This window comes from Triturus cristatus, chromosome 2_2, assembly GCF_964204655.1.
Source record: "Triturus cristatus chromosome 2_2, aTriCri1.1, whole genome shotgun sequence".
NCBI classification, from domain to species: domain Eukaryota; kingdom Metazoa; phylum Chordata; class Amphibia; order Caudata; family Salamandridae; genus Triturus; species Triturus cristatus.
In genome coordinates, this window is record NC_140582.1 from 588,774,708 (window position 1) to 588,795,518 (window position 20,811).

General features: G+C 48.8%; 1 protein-coding gene across 2 annotated transcripts in view; it reads right to left on the reverse strand.

Annotated features, from left to right (window-relative positions):
* Nucleotides 1-20,811, reverse strand: part of FSTL5 (follistatin like 5) — a 2,810,134-nt gene that overhangs the window by 288,424 nt on the left and 2,500,899 nt on the right. The window lies entirely within an intron of this gene.

The window sequence follows — 20,811 nt, forward strand, 5'->3', positions numbered from 1 at the left end:
CCCTCGCCCTTGTCCCACCATCATACCTCAAAACCTTATATTTTTTATTGGACTCTATGGTAGCGTAAATGGTGGAGCAATACAGAAGGTAAACGGTGCTCCCAAAGCCTTATTTACATACTGCCTGTGGCGCATTCCTTCATTCTTACAGTGTGGTTTAAATGATGTATCAATTGATAACAGCACGAATGCTGCGGACAACAGCTCTTATAATTTGCAACACCCAAATAATGACCAGTATGGTCTCTATTTAATCCATGTACTCGTTTGTGTAAATCAGCTTAGTGGTGCAGGGGACACCTATTTAAACATCTACATCCTTTCCTTCTTTGACATTGCACATTTGGAAACAGGCAATTACTTGGTGAGACAGCTTGTAAGGAAAGCTTTCTTTAAAGAAGCACCACTGGTATCTTTTGGTGTCTGATGCTTATGATGACAGGTGAGAAGGCAACAAAAAGAGGGTTATGCATTTCTGAAATATAGATTATTTCAGGGCTCCTATGCTGTTGGGGAATTCACTCTGAGCCTTGATGTCTGAAGCATCTATGTCTTTGCAATCCTTCTTTGTTTATCTTTCTCAAGGAATTGATTACTCCCCTTTTGTTGACTCTTTCTCCTTGCATTTCCCTGAGTATGATGAGATTGAGAAGGAACAGATTCCTGTAGAAATGGATCCTAAGGAAAAGAGGATTTTCAATTGCAGGTTGGAGTAATTAGATGTTTCAGGCTTTTTGGGGATTAATCTCTGGTCTCCTACTTGATGTGTATCAGCCTAACACGAAGCTTTCTCTATTTAAACATTGCAATCTCTCCACTGTACCCTAGCTGCCTCTAGATTTCTCTTTCTAGGTTTCTGGACAGCCAGTATCTGCTCTAAAAAGGTAAATTGGGGATTGCTTAGTACATGTACTGGATGGGATTTCTGTCACCTTCTCTTGCAAAATGGTGCTAGTAATAGATGTGCCTGTTGCTAACCATGTTTAACACCCTGTGAAGGCAGCTCTTTGTCATTTCTCTACTTAGCCATAAAAGCAGGTTCCAATGGTAGGTATGATTTCTAATCCTATTTCATCGACCTTCAAACCCACCCAAAACTGGAAGGACTTCTCAGGATTGATGGTACATATGGTAAATCAGGCCTAACACGTATCAGATTTCACATCCAATGAAATGTGAGCTCAGTCTTTGCTTCTGGGGAATCTCATGAAGGACTTCCAACGAGCTGCATTTGTCTATTAGGTTATCATTTCAGGCTTAGGGAAGTATTTGTGAATGACCAGCAAGAAATGCTGCATGGATCCTTAGAACCACAGAAAATGGTGTGCTTGTTCAAGGTAAATGTAGTCAGACAGTGAATGGAAGCACTTTACAAGCACCTTGATAAACAAGTGTTTGATTGTCGTGTAGTTCCTAGGAGTCCCCCTGGACCTGCACATTTTGGATGACCTAAACTGAGGCTTGGTGTCCCAACCGCTCCCGGACACCCCCTCAGGATATGTCACCCGTTAGACCAGCTAGCTCTACAGTGCCACTACCACCCCCCTGTATACTACATCGGCGTAGGTAGTCTCTGGCAACCATTGAACATGACAACCCTGATTCCTCAGGGATCATAGAAAACAATACAGTACGTTTCGCTCAGACACATGTGCTTGCTTTCTCTCAAAAAATACACAAGATTAGGACGTTTCAATAAGTATGTATTGGTCCAGAGACAACCTTGTGTAAAACATATGTGCTGTGACAATCGGGAGACAGAAGCATACAAAAGAGATTGCTAGTACCAATATAGTAAATAGTAGATACATTTCTGCCATAGTGCTAATAAGATGAACATGAGCAGTTCAAATAAAGACAGTAGAAATTGCATATGCCTAAAATGCATGCCTAAGTAATTTTCCTAAATATACCTAGCCTAGCCTGGATGTGTAGGTGTATATGCATATGGCTATGTGTATCTGTAGCCAAGAAACCCCTAGGGATGAACCAGCACCCTCACCTGATGGTTGAGAATGAAAGACTATGTCTCAGCTTCGATGATGACAGACTGCAAGGGATGTCAGGCCACTGCGTGTCGAAGATTCGGCATGCAGGACCCTGTCTCAGCTTGGAAGGGATTCTCCTCTAATTTGTAGGGGGAAGTGAGAGTCTTTTATACTAAAGTGGTCACTCCAGGGTTTGTTCTAGAATCAATATGTTTTTAAAACAATCATGGATGTTTTGAAAACAATCACCAATGTTTTCCTAAACAAGAGAGATCATGCACAGCTAGCTGTTGGCCAAGGACGAAAAAAGTAGTGACCCTTATACAGTATAATTCTGCCGTGCCTAAGGACATTTTTATGTAGGTCAGATACAGGGATTATGATAGAGTACCGAGAGCCTGGTGTCGAAGAGAGAGGTAAAAGTTCACCTGTTTAGAATCACTATTGTTGTGTAGATGGGACAAATGTATGTAATAGGGGTATACATGACAGGACTAGCTTAACGGACATGACATGATGATGGCCAGCATTTTAAAAGGGAAATACTCTAAACGGGTTTGTCAATAATACATCTTGCAGAGTGTTCAGTATTCAGGATGGATACATTCATATCCAAACCAAATTAGCTCACAGGTTTCCACTGAAAAAATGTACATTTGTCATCTGAACAGAACTAGGCCTCTATCATTTGCCTCCATGGCATTCTATATAGGATTTTAGGTGGAATATTACCTCAACTAACTGATGCAATCCATCTAGGAAGTGAATAGTTAGAGGGAGTATCATTGTATCATCTGTATGCAATACATGAAGCACCCAAGGACCATGTCTGGCCGTCAAACTATTCTTTACCAGTTGCCAGTGGTCACTGACAATGCTTGGGTAATTATTTTGAATTCATAAAAAGAATTATACTACTTTTATAGAATGGGGCAACTAATAACCGGAAATGCTCAATGTCATGCAATATAGTAAGGCAGTACTTTTAAGGTTTAAATACATCAAATTGATCTGGAGGAAAGGTTTCATTTTCTAAACTAAGAGATGCTTCCAGTTTGTGTAGAAAAGTGGAGTATTATGCAGTGAGGCTGATTAAGCTTCACAATGCAATACTCTCTCAATGCACCAAAATAGGTCCTTTGAATTCACACTAATACATCCCTAGATCCATCCTGGTAGTGTGGCACAGAGCAGTCAGGCTTTACTAGAGGAAAATGTGTTAGGTATTTCAGGGTACCAATATGGGCGATAATTAATTGACACGACTCAAATAAAATCCAACACCAATTTATAAAAAAAAAAAGCAGATTTGTATATAAATTTAGACTCCAAATCAAAGACAATTGGATGTGTATAACTAGACTTATGGGTTTTAGTAATAAAAAAAAATCACTGCAAATTAATACTGTAAAGCTTTATTATTGCAGTCAATGGTAAATAGCACTAGTGCAGAGTTGGTTCTGGCTGCCCCGGATGCCGAAGTGGAAGCCACAGGGGAGCTGGTTTTACTGCTTAGACAGTGCCGGTGAGGAAACAGGTGCAAAAGGTCGACAACGGGGCCACTGGGGTGCTCGGTTGAAGGTGCTGTGGAGTTCCCTTGTGTTGCAGTGTCAAATCAAAGTAGTGGTAGTTGGACTGGCCACCAACAAGCCTTGACAGTGGAAAGATCAGTGTGAATATATTTCTATGTCCGGAGGTCCAGGGGAAAAGATAGCCATATGAAACTTGCTAGAGGTCAGGACTACATTTCGCACATGCACTGGATCATCTACATTTCGTTGATCCCTGGAGGGCCCAATGGCCAGCAATCTTTGATCCTGGGAGTGTGCTTTTACCTGTCACCTGCAGGGACTAGTGCCACTAGTCCAAGAGAGTTTGGAGTCAGGGTTCCTCTGTCTGGGGGAACCGGTCTTTGGTCCAGGACAAGTTGCAATTGCAGTATCAGGAAGGTTGCCACAGGTGCAGAGTATCATGCCTTTGTTTGGTGCAGAACTTGTAGTTGGTGATTCAAGTCACTTCTTTGTCCTATGTTGCAATTCAAATCAGAACGGAGGTTCTGGTACCAGGGGCGCTAGGGGTCTGGGTGCTCCAGCAGCTAATCTGCCCCAGAAGTGACTACATCTGGGGGGTGTCACATTTTCTATCCAGAACCCTTTATGCTACCAGTTTTAAATGTGACAGACATCTTCCTTGGCTGTACAGACCAGGTAGCCCATCCTAGAGGTGTGGCTAGCCTTCTGGTGGTCTGCTTACATAATTGTCCTACCTGCCTGTGTGCAAATGTGCCTGGTGGCAAGGAGATGGCTGTTTCTGGCGTTGGGAGGCAGCCTGGATGCATTTGTGTAAGCTTTGAAGCTCATCACCTTCATGTGCCACTTCACTAGCCATCCGGTCACAGAGGGAGGTGTCATCTCCTTTCCATCCAGTCCTTTTTTTCTTATTTCTGGGGGTGTTCACATCTCCTGACAGGGGATCAGATTCCTATCTTGGTAGCAGCAGCTACAGGCTGCCAGCCGGGCACATGAAAGGCTTGGGCAACTAGTTGGGCATCCTCTAAGGTAGCCACCTGAGTGCATGTTACATCAAATGCCTCTTGGGATCAGGAGACCTAACTTAGAGGAGACTGACATATATTAAAAATAGTGATGTGACCTTGCCACTAATGATGAAGGCAATGTCGAGTTGGAGCAGTTTGTACTGCATCTGCAGTCTGCAGTGGCAGGCCTGCTTCATCTGTATTCTTGGAGCACGCAGGTTGGCACAAGCAGTGCTCCAGGCCCTGGTGAGCTCTTTCACTCCCAAGCCCTTGGTACCACTGGTACCACGCACCAGGTACTTATTAGAGGTTAAAGTTCTTGCCAATTAGGTTTGCAAATTCACATACATTATATTTAGTGAGAGATCACTGGCACTGGGGCCTAATTAGCAGGTTGCAGTGCACTTTCAGAGTCCAAACCCAGCATCTAGTAGTCCAAATGGGGGTAACAAGTGGGGAACACCTGTAAAAGTCTGTTTTCCAACATAACCCCTCCCCCAGCCCCAGCACCAGCCCTAGTCCCTCTCCTCCAGCTAAATCCTCCAGGAGACTCAACACCACTCAGGGTGGAAGGATTTAGGGAACACTGGCTGACCTTTACAGGGCCTACTCTGCCTCACATCCTTCTGTTAAGGTCACCCCTTTGAGCAGTTGACCCAATTTAAACTGGGCCTTAACTAAAGCTCTGTTTGTATCCTTATCCTTTGTATTGAATAGTGAAGTGTCCTCCTCTTCTAACCCTACCTTGCCCGGGGAACACCTAGCTGACCAAAGGAGGTCACCCAACACCTGAGCAACCCCACCATGAGCAATTACTTCTGCCAATGAGGCCTGCCTCCCATGCCAAGTACAGTGCTGGCATGGGGACTAGCACACAACAGAAGCTACTGACAGCTGTCAGTGTACAGAACCACATCTTGAGCTCTCCACTGACAGGTGGATGGACTTTTTGGGCAACTGTGGGTGCTCAGAGCGAGGGCTACCACCTCTTTTGGCTGAAATCCACCTTCCCCTCCTCCCTCTCTCAGTTCAGGGGTGCCACCCAGGTAATGAACAGTTGCCTGACTCCTCAGGACTTCTTGAGGTTAAAAGAGGCCTTGCCAGTGCCAGCTTTGGGGTTTTCCCTTATTAGGGTAGAATGCCCATGGCTTCCTGTATCTCTTGCTAAGAGTGGTCTTCCTTTTCTACCTTAACCCTTGTTCCATTTCTTCCTCCAACCTTAGGGACAGGACCTGCAGGATCCTTGGGTTGGGCAGTTCTTAGGGCGACTGCCCCCCTCTGACATCAGACTAACTTGTGGGAGGTAATTGTCTAGGATGCAATCTAGGGGGAGTTCAGGACTGACTACCACCCTATGACAGCCAAGGGTATCCCCTCTGTTCATGGGTACTAAGGCTACCTGTTTGGTTGTAACCTCGCCTGGGACTACCATTACTCTCCTTGCATTTCTTGGCACATACTGTTTTGGGGGCACCAACCCTGTCAACCACTATGGTATGACTGACACCTATGTCTCTCAGGGCGGTGGTGGGGATTCCATTCACCTGAATGGAGTGGAAGTGCTTACCACCACCCCCTGGCATTACCAGTTTACCATCTGGACTCTTCTCTCAGGTAAAATCTATGACGAATTACTCATCTGAAGCGTCCTCCCCATAAGCTACATTGTGCATCCCAGTGCTAACCTTCCATTTGGGACAGGCTGTATCCCACCTTTAGTGCCCTTTCTGTTGCAAGTCAAAGCACAGCCTATTATCTGAGGGGTCTTCTTAGCCCTGGGTCTACCTTACTCTGTTTGCCAGTGGTAGAGTGGGTCTGCATTAACTTCTTTGTAGGGTTCTGAGGTTCTGAGGTAGTCTATTTACCACCTCCCTCCTTTCACTTTTGTGGGCCCAAGTCCCCCTTTCTTGTGGCCACCCACCGGGTTTCTTCGGCACTCTTGTCGTAACTCATCTGCCTTTTTATCCATCTTTCTAGGGCTAGAATGCTTTGAATCTACCAGATGCGTGTATAACTTGTCTGATGTACAATTGGTTAAAATGTACTTTTTCATATTCAAATTATATAGCCCATCATAAGTGTCCCGCTCATTGCCTTTTATCAAGCCTTCCAGTGCTTTGACTGAAGAGTCTACAAAGTCCACCGCTGTCTTGTCCTGACCTTTATAGGTGTCCCTAAACTTCAATCTATACTCTTTTGTGGTTCGTCCAAACTGTTCTATTAGAGGTTCTTTCATGCGCTTATAGGACTCAACCACATCCGCATTAAGGGTTAGAAGGCTATCCCTGGCCTTGACTGAGATAACTCATAAAATAGAAAGCCCCAGCTCTGGTGGCCTATCCTCCTCTTTCTGCTGGCCCTTTCAGACTTTGAGACAATCCCTTTGGAGATGTTCAAAGATTTCCTCTTTTACCGTATTAAAATTGCTGCCATCATTGTCCATTGGCTTCAAGCAGTTCATTGCTTTCAATGGACACGCGTGCACATTTGGCGATTCCCTTGTGTGAGCGAGCTTTGGTGCCATGTGTTAGCAATTATCGCTCCTGGTGCTGCTCGCTCGAAGCGATTTCACTTTTGCCGCCACTTGTGTGTTTTTTACTTTTAGCGCGAGGCGTGCACACTTGTACTTTAGCTGTCTGACCCCGCTACTCACTCTTCCCTCAGTTTCCTGCTCTCCCCACTCTAATCTTTCCGTTTCTCACTCCTCTTTCTATCTCATTCTTCACCAGGCCATTCCTCCACCTCTCTCCAGCCGCTCTTCCCCTGTAGCCCTCCGTCTCTCAGGCTCTCTTAGAGCACCCCCTGTACTCAGTCAGAAGGCCAGCTCTCTGCCAGGGCTGTGTTGGGGTACCGCCCGGAGCAGCGTTACTCCCGGCTCAAGTCTGCGCTAATGGAAGAGAACAGTCTCATTTTTCTTCCAGTTTGTGCGTTATGCGAGCTGACACTCTCCCCGCTACCTTTTGATTAAGGATGACAGTTTATATAAACCTTAAGGTTGGGCTGTTCATTTCCACTGACAGCTCATAAAACGCCCCCCCCCCCCGCAGAAATAACGTATGATGTATTAGTGCTAGGCGAGCTGTCACAGGAGGCGCTATATCGCATCGCTCAAGATTTTCATTTCCAAACTGACTTTGTCCTTTTCTGTCTCAAATCAGACAGGCTGTCATAACCAGCATCGTTCCCTCCCTGGTTCCTCCTGTTGTTGCCACAGAAAGAAATATTGGCATAATCCTCAAATACAACACCATATCTTTTCACCGGGGAACAGAGGAGGGAAGATTGAGCTCTCATCACAAACTTGTCTTGAATCGTCTGGAATGGTACACTCAAAGGGGGTGATAACACTGTGGGATCCCCCCCAGGAGGTGAGGTCTGCAGTTTTTCTAGTTTCATGCACCCGGTGCTCCGCAGTGCCACCTGTCCCCATGATATATATAGTTACATGCTGGCCTTCAGACTAGGCGATTCAGACAACTCGCTGAGGCAAATCTGGAATCCAGCCAGGAGGAGATGAAGCGGTGGTCCTACCAGAATGCCACTCTGGTTGAGCTTCGGCCGGGTCAGAAAGTGTGGGTCATGACCCCAGTGGAGCCCTGCACGCTCCAGGATAAATGGACCGGACCCTTTGAGGTGGTGGAGCGCAATAGTCCTGTCACCTACTTGGTGGACTTGTGGTCTCCAAGGAACCCTTTGTGGGTCCTACATGTCAACCGCCTGAAGCCCCACTTAGAGAGGTCTGAAGTGGGCATGCTCTTAGTGACAGATGCTGGAATGGAGGAGGAGACTGAGCCTTTTCCTGACCTCCTGTCTGCGACAGAGCAAGATGGGTCAGTGGATGGTGTAAACCTCTCTTCCACCCTGACCCTGGAGCAACAGAATGATTGTCACCGGTTACTGGGACAGTTTTCTGATCTGTTCTCCCTGATTCCCAGTGTCACTGATTGGTGCATCCATGATGTGGACACTGGAGACAGTCCTCCTGTTAAGCACATCACTTACAGGGTAACTGACAGGGTGAGAGTTTGCATCAAGGAGGACGTCTCCAAAATGCTTGCATTAGGGGTGATTGAGTCCTCTAACAGTCCTTGGGCCAGCCAAGTGGTCTTGGTCCCAAAGGCTGCCACACCGGGTGTCACGCCAGAACTGCGGTTCTGTGTGGACTACCGAGGACTCAATTCTGTCACCAGGACTGATGCGCACCCTATTCCCAGAGCTGATGAGCTCATCGATCGGTTAGGGGCTGCACGGTACCTCAGCACGTTTGACCTAATGTCTGGGTACTGGCAGATCGCCTTGACTGATGGGGCAAGAGAGGGGTCAGCATTCTATACACCAGATGACCACTACCAGTTCCGGGTTATGCCCTTTGGGATGAATAATGCCCCTGCCACCTTTCAGAGGTTGGTCAACAAGGTGTTGGCTGGACTCAAAGAGTTCAGTGTTGCCTACCTGGATGACTTGACAGTGTTCAGCGCCAGTTGGAAAGAACATCTGCAACACCTCTGGGATGTGCTGATAGCACTGCCGAGAGCAGGCCTCACGATCAAGGTGAGTAAGTGCCAGATGGGGCAGGGTTACGTGGTGTATTTGGGACACCAAGTTGGGAGTGGCCACATGGCGCCCTGACAGCCCAAGATTGAGACCATCCTGGCTTGGCAACCCCCAAGACCCAGAGGACTCTCTGGTTATTACAGGAGTATTGTCAAGGGGTATGGCTGTATCGTTGCCACCTTGACAGAGCTGACTTCCAGGAAGCAGCCCAAAAGAGTGATTTGGACTGACACCTGTCAGAAAGCTTTTGATGCCTTGAAGACTGCCATTTGCACGGTGCCCCTGCTCCTGGCACCCAACTTTTTAAAAGAGTCTATCTTTCAAACAGACGCTTAAGAGCATGGTGTGGGGGCTGTTTTGTCACAGATGAATGAGGAGGGCCTAGACCAACCTGCAGCCTTCCTCAGTAGGAGGTTACTTCCACAAGAACAGAGGTGGATGTGATTGAGCGTGAGGCATTTGCTGTGGTCTGGGCACTGAAGAAGTTGAGACCATACATGTTTGGGACTCACTTCCAGGTTCAGACAGACTACCGGCCCCTCAGATGGTTGATGCAGATGAGGGGTGAGAATCCAAAGCTGTCGAGGTGGTCCATTTCCCTACAGGGGATGGAATTCACGGTGGAACACTGCCCTGGTACAGAACATGCCAATGCTGATGGTCTGTCCAGATTTTTCCGCATTAGTGATGAGAACTCCCAGGAGGTAGGGTGGTTCGCCCCACATTTCAGATGGAGGGGACACGTGTTAGACCTGGCACGATTGGCGTGGGTCTCCCTTCCATTTTTTGCTATTACCTCATGTGTTTCTTGCTGGTTTTAGATGCTTTGGGCACTGTGCCACTGCTAATCAGTGCCACAGTACAAGTGCTCCCTATTGTAAATTGATGTATGGATTAGTGACTCCATGATTGGATTATTTGATTTACTGGTCCGACCCTAGTACAGTGCACCATGGGTGCCCAGGGATTGTAAATCAAATGCTGCTAGTGGGCTTGCAGCACTGGTTGTGCCACCCACCAAAGCAGCCTGTAAAGTGTGTCTCAGGCCTGCCATTGCAGAGCCTATGTGCATTCTGGTTACTGCCATTTTGACTGGCCAAGTGCACCCACTTGCCAGTCCCTAAACATTCCCCTCTCTTGACATCAGACACCCCTACGGTAGGCCCAAGGGCAGGGTGCATTGTAAGTAAAAGCTAGGACATGCCCTGGTGTGTGTGGTATGTCCTAATTGTGAATTACAGCCATTTTCGTTTTTCACTATTGCAAGGTTACTTGTTCCCCATAGGCCAGAATGGGCAGTTTGATTATAACACCTTATAATCCTAACTGACCCAGGAAATATGGTAGAAATTCGTGTTTAGTATGCCTGAACTCAGAATGATAAAATACATGTTTTAGTGAAGTTGGTTTTAACAATCTGTGTTTGAAAATACCACTTTTAGAAAGTAGGTATTTTCTTGCCTCACTATTCAAGCCTGCCTCTGCTAGGTTGTGTATTTCTTGTCTGGAGTTTGAGTGACAGAGGCTGGGAGATTCATGGAGACAGGGAAGTCAGCACAAAGCTGAATAGAGAGATCTGCACGTAGAGTGGTAGGAGGAGTTGCACCTGGGACCTGAATAGGGCTGTGCTTGCCTTCCACAATGCTGGCTCCACATCCTGTGGTGCGTCTGATGTCCCTGGCCCACACTGTCAAAGGAAAGGTGGAGTCCTGTAAACAAAGTACTCCAAGACTGACCAGAACTGGTTTGCACTAGGCAAAGGCCTCTCTGCCTTCAGAGAACAAAGAGAATATGAGTATAAATACTGGGGCCCAGACCCCAAGACTTTAGATTACTTCTGGGAAACAAGAAGAACCTTTGCCGAGGAGAGAAACCAGAGAGAGAGACTGCAGGAGGAGACTATCCCTATGCTGTGTGCTGTTTGAGGATTGGCCTGCAGTGGTTACCTGATTGCCAGAGAAAGGACTTTGTGCTACTTTCATCCACTTGTAAGAAGATCTCCAAGGGCTTGAACTAGAGCTTGCCTCCTGCCTGAAGTCTCAGGGATACAAGACTTCACTAACCAGCTCCCCTGAGTTGCCTTGCTGGGAATCTGAGGTGCCTGCTGTTGAGCCGGGCCTTCTGAGAGTCTGTGTGTCGCTCGGAGCTGGAATCACGACTCAAGAAAAAGAAGCGTGTCGCCGCCACAGCAGTTGTCGCTGCATTGATGAGGAAGCGTGCCACCGCTGGTGCTGTCGCCATCGCATCCCCGAAGCGCCTCGCATCACCGGAGAAGAGTGTCGCCGTCGCAGTAGATGCCGTCGCATCACTGGAGAAGTGTGTCACTGCCACAGCAGTTGTAGTCGCATCGCTGAGGAAGCGTGCCGCTGCTGCCGCTGTCGCCATCGCATTGCTGAAGCACCCAGCATCACTGGAGAAGAGTGTCGCCATTGCAGCAGACGCCGTCGCATCACCAGAGAAGCGTGTCGCTGGGCCTGTCGCGGCTCAAGAAGATTCACTGAGTCGCCGCACGGCCATCGGGCGTGCACGCATCACCCCTTCATTGTCGCAACACCAAGAAGACGCCATTTTTGTTCATATCACCGGGTGTCATTGCAGCGTTGCTAGTCGCATCGCCACAGAAGCGCAGTAAGAAACCGACGCACCACCTCCCCACACGGTGAAGAACTGATGCATCACCTCCACTCTGGTAAGGAACCGACGCATCACCATCTCCTACGCAGCAGTAGGGAACCTACGCATCCACCTCCCCCGAAGCAAGGAACCGACGCATCACTGTTCTTGCGTGTAAGGAACCGATGCATCACCTTCCCTGCAACCCTTTTGTTTGTATAGTGTGACGCATTCAAAGGTACATTGAACGTAAAGTGTTGCATTTACCATCTAAAGAGAACTAAGCTATTTCTACCATTCTAAAGTACAGTATTGTGGATTTTTGTCATTTGTGGTCTTGTGGTAAGTCTATATAAAGATACTTATTTTTTATAATACAACCTGTGTGGTGTCCATCTGTAGTGTTGTCACTGTATTTCTGTATGTGTTCACAAATGCTTTACACACTACCTCTGAAATAAGCCTGTCTGCTTGTGCCAAGCTACCAAGGGGGTGAGCAGGGGTTACTTTAAGAGTGTACCCCCTTACCCTGACAAGGCGCAAGGGCCCCTATTTGGTCATAGGTACCTATCTCTGCCAACTAGAGACCCCCAAATCTAACAGAGACCAAGTGATAAGTCTATTGTTTCCACTCCCTTTCTGTTATTCAGAGAGTAATTCTCCTCTAATATAGCAACGTTTGGGCAATGGAAGAAGAAGCCTCTTAACAGTAAGAGCAAGACAGCCAGCCAAAGAGACATGTGCACTTTGAACTTAATGTGCCTTGTCCATCACTGCTTTCTGCTGCTGCCTGACTGCTAGCGTAAGAAAGCAGAAATTCCTGCCCCCTGTCCTGATGCTTGGCTCTGGGTTTTGAAAAATAAAATGGTAATAAATTAACTTTATCACCATTTGATTTTTCTGTCTCTTGGGCAATTTAGTTAGTGGGGCTATGCTCCTCCGCCTTAATGGAGGTGGCACCCCTGAACTGACATCCATAGCAACACCAAACTTAAGCTTGATCACCAGCCTAGGGAAGACAGAACCATGCCAGTCTTCACTAGGGGTTTTGCCAATGTGAGCTTTTTTACTGCCTGCAAAGTTTCACACTATGAGCTCTTACAAGCTAGATGTTAACCTGGGAGTTATCAGACTAGAGTAATCATCAATATAGGTCCCCTGCCTAATGATGAAAGAAAATCTCTTGCACAAACGAGCCATTAATAGGATTTAATGGCTGTACCACTCAGAAAAGACACCAGCAGAAATAGTGTCGAATTGATTGTCTTAAATCAGACATTGTGCCTAATGCCCTTACCATCAACTTCATCATTTTTGACATTAAGGATGCCAATGGCAAGGGGGGCGTGGCCGGCTGCGCAGCGGAATGGCCGCTTTCTGAGCTTGCTCCGCCGGCCGGGAAATAAATCCTTTAAAATCCTACAGAAGGGGAGACCTTGCACTGCCGAAGCCTGCTGTGTTGGGAGCCGATGAGATCGCGGCCCCAGCGCTGCCCTCCCGGATGTTTTCTCGACTGACTGGGGCTGATAAAATCGACGGAAAGGAGCTGAGCTGTAGCCTGCAGTCGCCGAACGGGTGGGGAAATTACGCAGGCCCGAGGTCGCGGCCTAGGCGAGGGCCTGGAGCCGTGGCGCTGTGATCGCTCGGCCTCTGCCCGTCGGCGGAGAAGGCGGGGAGCCCTTGGAGGTCGGCCTGGCTCTGCGGGAAGTCAAGAGCCTGGGCGGCGGAGCCCGTTGGAGGAGCTGTGGCTCGAGTACCTGGAAGCTGGAGCCGGCGACGCCCGGGGCTGCGGCGCGGACCGGAACCGGCCAAAGCTTACTGGAGGAGTGACTGCGGCTGCCTGCTCCGGTGAGGTGGGGGCGAATTGGCGGCCTAGAAAAAGAATTTAGACACTGGTGGGCCCTCCACGCTGCTGGCTGAAGGCATGACCGTATGCAGGGTGGACCCATGGACTGAGCGTGCAGGTGGCCTAGCTTGATCTGCGGGCCTGCGGGACGTGGAAACGGACTCCTTCTACCGGCGGAGGCACAACGTTAGAGGGACCTTCGGGGGTGCTGGCTGGCCCGGGATGGCACCGTGGATTGAGGTTACTCGCGTGTGGGTGTGGCAGGAGTAACTGGAGGCGCCGAGGTGGTGATTGCCGCTGGACACACTGGAGAGTTGATAACCGACCCTGCTGGCCCCTCCATTGCCGCGTGTGTGGAGCTGGTGAGTGTTGGGAGAACTGCGCTGCCCTGGGTGAAGAGCTACCCTGTGGGGGTCAGGAGACCTTTGCTGTGGAGGTGCGCGGAGGAATCTGGCAGGCTAGGTGGAGCGAGGAGGGTGCTGTGGCTGTCCCTGACACTGATACAGCGGAATTGCTGTGGCAGCGTCCTGTGGTGCCGCAGAAGACAAGCAATTGAGTGAACCGCTGTTGAGGAGTTGCTGGACTGGGCCTCTGGACTGGGCCTGTTGCTCCGAGGCAGCTATGGGTAAACATGACGCTAGACAGCCTAAGCTCACCTTCGACAATAAGCACGCTTCCCGTCATACCGAGGCGGAACATGACCCGCGGGAAGGGGGGTCACAGGACCCACAGACGGAAAACCAGGGGGGAGAACTGAAATCCCTAATGTTGGAAATGAGATCCAGTCTGCGCACCATCGATTCTAAGCTGGATGCCCTGAACGAGCAGTTGGACTCAGTCAAATCGCAGGTGTCGACCCACGAGACTCGCTTGGATGATTTGGAGGGCAGACAAATGGAGTTTCATGAGTTCCAAGTTGAGACGAAGGAACAGCTGCTCCACATGGATACTCTCCTGAGAGTCATCAGAGCTAAAAACGAGGACTTGGAAGCTCGGTCGCGACGCAGCAATCTTCGCATTACGGGGATACCGGAGACGACGGCCATTTCCAAAATGGAATCCTACGTAACAGTGCTGCTGCACGAGCTGTTTGATCCTCACCTCTCCCCGGTATTTGTGGTAGGGCGAGCTCACAGGTCGCTGGGCCAGCGGCACCCGGTGGGTGCCCCGCCCAGACCCATCATAGCGAAACTTCTGAATTATCAAGACCGGGATATCGTCCTTAGGAAGGTGCGGGAGAAAGGCACTATCACACATAAAGGAAACACCATCTCCTTTTACCCGGACTTCACTCCGGCGGTGCAGGCGGCGAGACATGAGTTCCTTCAAGTAAAACGGATGCTGCTACAAGCACAGATTCCATACTCACTGCTGTACCCGGCAAAGCTAAAGGTGTCAATAGAAGGGCAGTCCCACTTTTTCACAGATGCGAAGGCTGCGTTGAAATTTGCCTAGCAAGCCTGTGGGAAACAGAAGAAGGGACTTCGTGAGGTTGATGCGAGGGCAGACGTCCACCTGAGTGACAATGACTAACATTAATGGGCCCTGACCCGTGTTTGGACCGGAGAACCTGTGCGGAGAGGCGCCTTGGGCTCTGCCAAGAGGGGGCAGTCTGTTACTTTGCGGATCTACTCAGTATGACCTTGGAGACAGCGGTGCATAGCGGGTTGCGTGCGGACAAACTCCCCGCAATCCTCCCGGCCACCTTGCACGAAGCAAAGAAGTTTGCCAGCTTTGTGGCGCCCTCATGGGAAGGATCCCAATGGTTTTGCTGTGGGGTGTATCGTTTGGTTATTTTTGGGGGGGTTTCCTGCAACCTGTTTGGGGGGTTGGAGTGGGTGGGGGGAAGGGGGCAGAGTTCCTGTTATTGTTTACTGCTGGTTTTGCAGGTATCCTTTGGGCAAGCTACATTGAAGTGGGCCGAACTATCACACACTGGGTACAGACATTATTTTTGAAATCGAGTATATGACCGCTAGCACTCTAAATTGCCTTACTTGGAATGTCAGGGGGCTAAATGATGGCAGAAAAGCGAGACTGGTCCATGCATACCTGACACATCATAACATAGACATATGCATTCTGCAGGAAACGCACCTGAATGTAACACCTTCACAGAGACTTCGACATAATAGATGGGGTCATGTCTATTCATCTATATATTCTAATTATGCACGAGGGGTGGCTGTGCTGGTCAAGAGGGGGTTGGATCGGAGGGAAACGCATGTACAGAGTGACCCTGAGGGTCGATATGTTCTGGTGCAGGGGCTCTTATGTGGTACTTATGTGACCATTGTTGTTGTTTATGGTCCCAATGTTGATTCTCCTCATTTTTTCCACACCATCTGGTCTAAGATTAGGGCGGCCGGATGCCAGACTGTGATGTGGGGAGGAGATTTTAACGCTGTCCTAGATGATAAGATAGATAGGAGGGGAACTGCCCGTACCTTGCACCCGGCGGCTAGTGCCGTGCTGGGGGAGATAACGGCTGATGGAGATCTTATTGACATCTGGCGCAACCGACACCCCAGTTGAGAGAGGGAACATGCATTTCGGATCACCATAATTCCTGGTCCCGGCTGGATTACTGGTTGGTGTCCCGTGATGTCGCCATGTGGTCTGTGGATGTTGAGCACCTGCCCCGATCACTATCGGCCACTCCCCGTGCGTGCTGAGATTGGCACATCCCGGTGCGCCGCAGCGTGGCTTCGCCTGGCGCCTTCCACCTCACGCTTTATTAGATGAAGCCTTTAAGGAGGAGATCAGGGCTGACATTATCGAATACTTTGATCTGAACACGGGTTCGGTTGCTGCTGTGGCTTCACTGTGGGAGGCCTTTAAAGTGATAATTAGAGGAAAGTGTATAGCCCGACAGGCGGGGGTTTTCAAGGCGATAAGGGGGACGCTTGCCTCACTGGAGACCAACATTAAAGCATTGGAGGACGAATTCTACGCTACGGGGGACCCGAAAGTAACTGGCTTGATAAAAGCTAAATTATTAGATTACTCTGAGGAGGCGCAGCGGGAGGTCAGGTTCCTGGGTAAGCATGCAGAGGCTAGAAGATATGGGGAGGGAGACAGACCGGGGCGAACGCTGGCCAACATGTCAAAGGCTCCCAGAGCTGCGACGTATATCCACGAGATCCACACTGCGTCTGGGGAGACACTTAGGGGCGGGGGGAGATTTTGGCGGCCTTCTCTGCCTTCTACACCACTCTATATAAAGCTACGCTGGACGAATGCCCTGAGGGTATGCAAACATTTTTAGACTCCATCGCACTAGCTTGGTTCAATGATAATCATAGGAAATATATGGATCTTCCGTACACTGCTGCTGATGTTGTGCAGGTTATAAAGAGCTTACCCCTCGACAAGGCCCCTGGGCCCGATGGGTTGACCACAGCTTTTTATAAGGCGTATGCTCACGAACTGGCTCCAAGGCTGCTGGAGGTCTATGGGGAAGCCCTGGAAACAGGAGAGCTGCCTAGTTCCATGAGGGAAGCTGTAATAATAACGTTACTAAAGCCAGGGAAGTCAGAATCCCAGTTAGACTCGTACAGGCCACTCTCGTTGATAAATGTAGATGTAAAAATATACGCGAAATTGATTGCTAATCGGCTGCAGCCATTGTTGCCCATGATTGCGCTCCCAGACCAGTCCGGGTTCATTCCGGGGATGTCGACGTCGCACAACCTAAGAACCATTTTTTCAGTATTACATTATCTACATCCTGAAGTACATGCTGCTGTGGTGTTCCTCGATGCCACAAAAGCTTTTGATACCCTGGAGTGGCCGTTTCTGTTCACGATTCTGGCTCGTATGGGGTTCAGCCCGCTTTTTATTAATAGTGTACGGCTAATCTACAGCTCCCCCACTGCTAGGATTAGGGTCAATGGGATGCTATCTGACCCGTTCCCAATTTCTCATGGTACAAGACAGGGGTGTCCCCTCTCTCCACTGTTGTTCGCAATAGCTATGGAGCCACTCACTGCGCGCGTACGCCAACATCACACGGCCCGTGGGATAGGCTTTAGTTCCAGATGCCTTTTGATATCACTTTATGCGGATGATGTCACTCTATACCTTGTCAACCCGAAAGAAAATTTGGACCCTGTGTTGAGGGAATTTATCAGATTCGGGGGACTGGCTGGGATAATGGTCAACTGGTCAAAGTCGGTGATTTTCCCCTTAACGGACAGAACGCCCAAAACAGAATCTGAATATCCGTTGCAGTGGGAGGCAGACAGGGTCAAATACTTGGGAATATGGATTAGTCGTGATGTGCAGGAGATTTGGAATCTAAATTACGGGAGAGCCATGGCATGGCTGGAGGAGAAGGTCAAAATATGGACGAAACTCCCGCTTTCTTTGACTGGCCGGCTAGCCTTAGCTAAAATGATTGTACTCCCCAAGTTTTTATACTTGTTCGCAAATGTTCCCGTTCCATTAACGTCACACTTCTTCAACACTTTAAGGTCAAGGCTCGTGGCGTTGGCGTGGGCGGGTGGACAGGCGAGAGTATCCTGGGAGCTGCTGACACTCCTGCTCTGGCAGGGGGGAAGGGGAGCACCAGATATGCGTTTATATGCGCTTAGCACTCAGGCTCAGTATTTACACTACTGGGTGCACCCAGCACCGTTCCAGCCGCATGTGGCGGTGGAGCGAGATGTGGTAGCGCCGACTCCGCTGAGTGTGGCGATCTGTAAACCAGCTGGACGCCCTCGGGTGGACGTAGACACCGCAGGTGCGTTGCGATGGGCCTGGGGGGAGCTGCGAAGGAGAGCGGGGGTCCCGGTGCTCTATGCCCCATCGTTATCACTATCGCAGAATCCACTGCTGCCGTGTGTTATAGATGGAATTGATGGGGCACTGGTGCAGAAAATGTGCCTTCGCACGTTTGCTGACCTATTCCCTGAAAATGTGTTCAGACCCCTCCATCTGCGGAGGGAGACCGCGAGGTGCCCTTCGCTGAGAGATTCCTGTATCATAAGCTCCGTGCGGCATGTAGAGCCCTTAGTGGAGACTTCCCGGCTGCCCCGCCGGTTCTGGCGGCACTGGAAAACGTGGTTGGTTCCCCGTCCCCCCGCAGGCTGGTAACGCGGATTTATAAGACCATGCAGGATTCGGCCCCGGTGATCTGCCCTAATTCACTGCAACACTGGAATGCTGAGCTGGACGCTCCACCGACTGAGGACCAGTGGAAGTTCTGCTGTGGGCAGCTAACTGAGTTGTCGCCCAATTACAGGTTAAGATTAATTCATTTCAAGTTTCTGCACAGATTTTACAGGACCCCTATAGGATTGCACAGGATGGGGCTGCGCGAGGACAGTGGGTGCTGGAGGTGTGGCTTCTCCCCTGCTACATTTTTGCACATGGCATGGGACTGCCCAAAAGTAACGGATTACTGGACGATGGTATTTACCTCAATCAATCAAATCCTTGGTAGATCTGATTTGCCGACTCCCGAAGTGGGGTTATTGGGGTTTGTAAAAAATACCTTGCTAAAAGGCAGGTGGAGCTGTGCTGGGGAGGGAAGAGGCTGCCAACGATTGAGGGCTGGTTGGCTGCGGTGACGCTCGGCCAGACTCTGCTGTCCACGTTTTGGGAGCTCATGCCGCCCACTTCCATACCGCGGGATATTTGGGAGCCATTCCTGCAATGGGCACGAAGCCAACAGGACGAGAGTGTGTAGATATGTGGGGACTCCTGGCTCCCGCTAGTACTGGGGGATGAGAAAGGTGAAAATTGGGCACGAATAGTTGGCCTCTCGAGTGCATCCGCACGTGGTGAGCACCTATGTATAAATGTCAGTGTATGTACGTAGTACCAGCTTCAAATCTGTCGGAAGATAAAGTGACGGAGTAGTAGTGTAGGGAAGACGTGGCATGGTGGGCCCTCGTGGGGCAACGTAAAGGCACAGACTTCACAACACAAAGGGTCATACAGCTAATAACTAGTCAAATGTGTGATTTGTAGTTCTATCCTTCATTCTCTGTGTTTGTCCCATGTTCGTACATAATGATGGGAGGAAATACACTGCTCAACTGGCGTGTTTTTTTTTTGTTTTGTTTCAGTGTTATTGCATTGTGGTGTATGTTATTGAAAATGTCAATAAATTTTTTTTTTTTTTAAAAAGATGCCATTGGCAAAGCAGAGAGCCGCTGGCTACCAAACACCACCACTCAGCTCCCTTTACATGGGGCAGAAGAATAAAGAGTTGAGCAAACTGGATGTCTCTCTTCTCTCTGAAGAGCCTGTTACCGCTAACTTTGAAATCAGGCCCTTAGTCATTTTTCTGACTTGTTAGTGACAAAAGACTTTCTCAGCTATGGAAATTATTTTACTGAATAGATTTTCTCCAAATGGCTAATTTAACGCCTCATTTGGCGCCCCACACACTCCATCCCACACACTCCATCGTACTTCCCGCATTATAAAGAAGAGTAATTATAAAAATTACTACATGCCATTACTCTCAAATATTTCGAGTCTGCACACCCATATTAAAATATATATATTTTAAATGATTGTTTTCCATTGGTATGTTCAAAGTCAATACGCGAGGTATCTTCCTACATTCAATAATTACCTTTACTGCACAAAGCCTAAATATAGTTTATCTCAAGTTCTACGAGTTCAAATACATTGTAACCCATTTGTCATAGAAAAAATACATAGTTGATAGACTTCTTAAAAAAAGAGTACCAGATAGACATAGTTAACGTCTATGAACCCGTAAAAGGCCACAATCTGGATAAAGCTCTTGGCCTGTCGCCGTGGGTTCTATACTCACAGTGAGTGACCTTTTAGTCACTAGTCATACATTGTATACTTGAAATACAGTTCACATTTCTGTTTCACAGTTGTTAACTCTACTAATGCTCACTCACCTTTCTTATACACTGGGGGGCAGATTTACAAGCCCCTTGCGTCACTTTTGCGCCGTCGTTGCGTCACTTTTGTGATGCAGCAGTGGCGTAAAAGTTGCGGCCCATTTACAACATGACGCATCTAGGGAGATGCGTCTCGTTGTAAAGACCTGTGTGACATTATACATGCGTCAGGTAGAATGTATGCAGGGTAGGCGTTCCCACGCAGGAAAGCCTCGTAAAAGTGACGCAGTGAAATCTACAAGATTTTACTGCGTGACTTTTAGGACGCCACTGCATCAAAACCTTACGCCTGCTTCAAGCAGGTTTAAGGAGTGACGCACTGTATTGGGAATAGGCCGCAACACGCATTGCTGGAGTTGCGTCGTGCTTGCGACATGACTC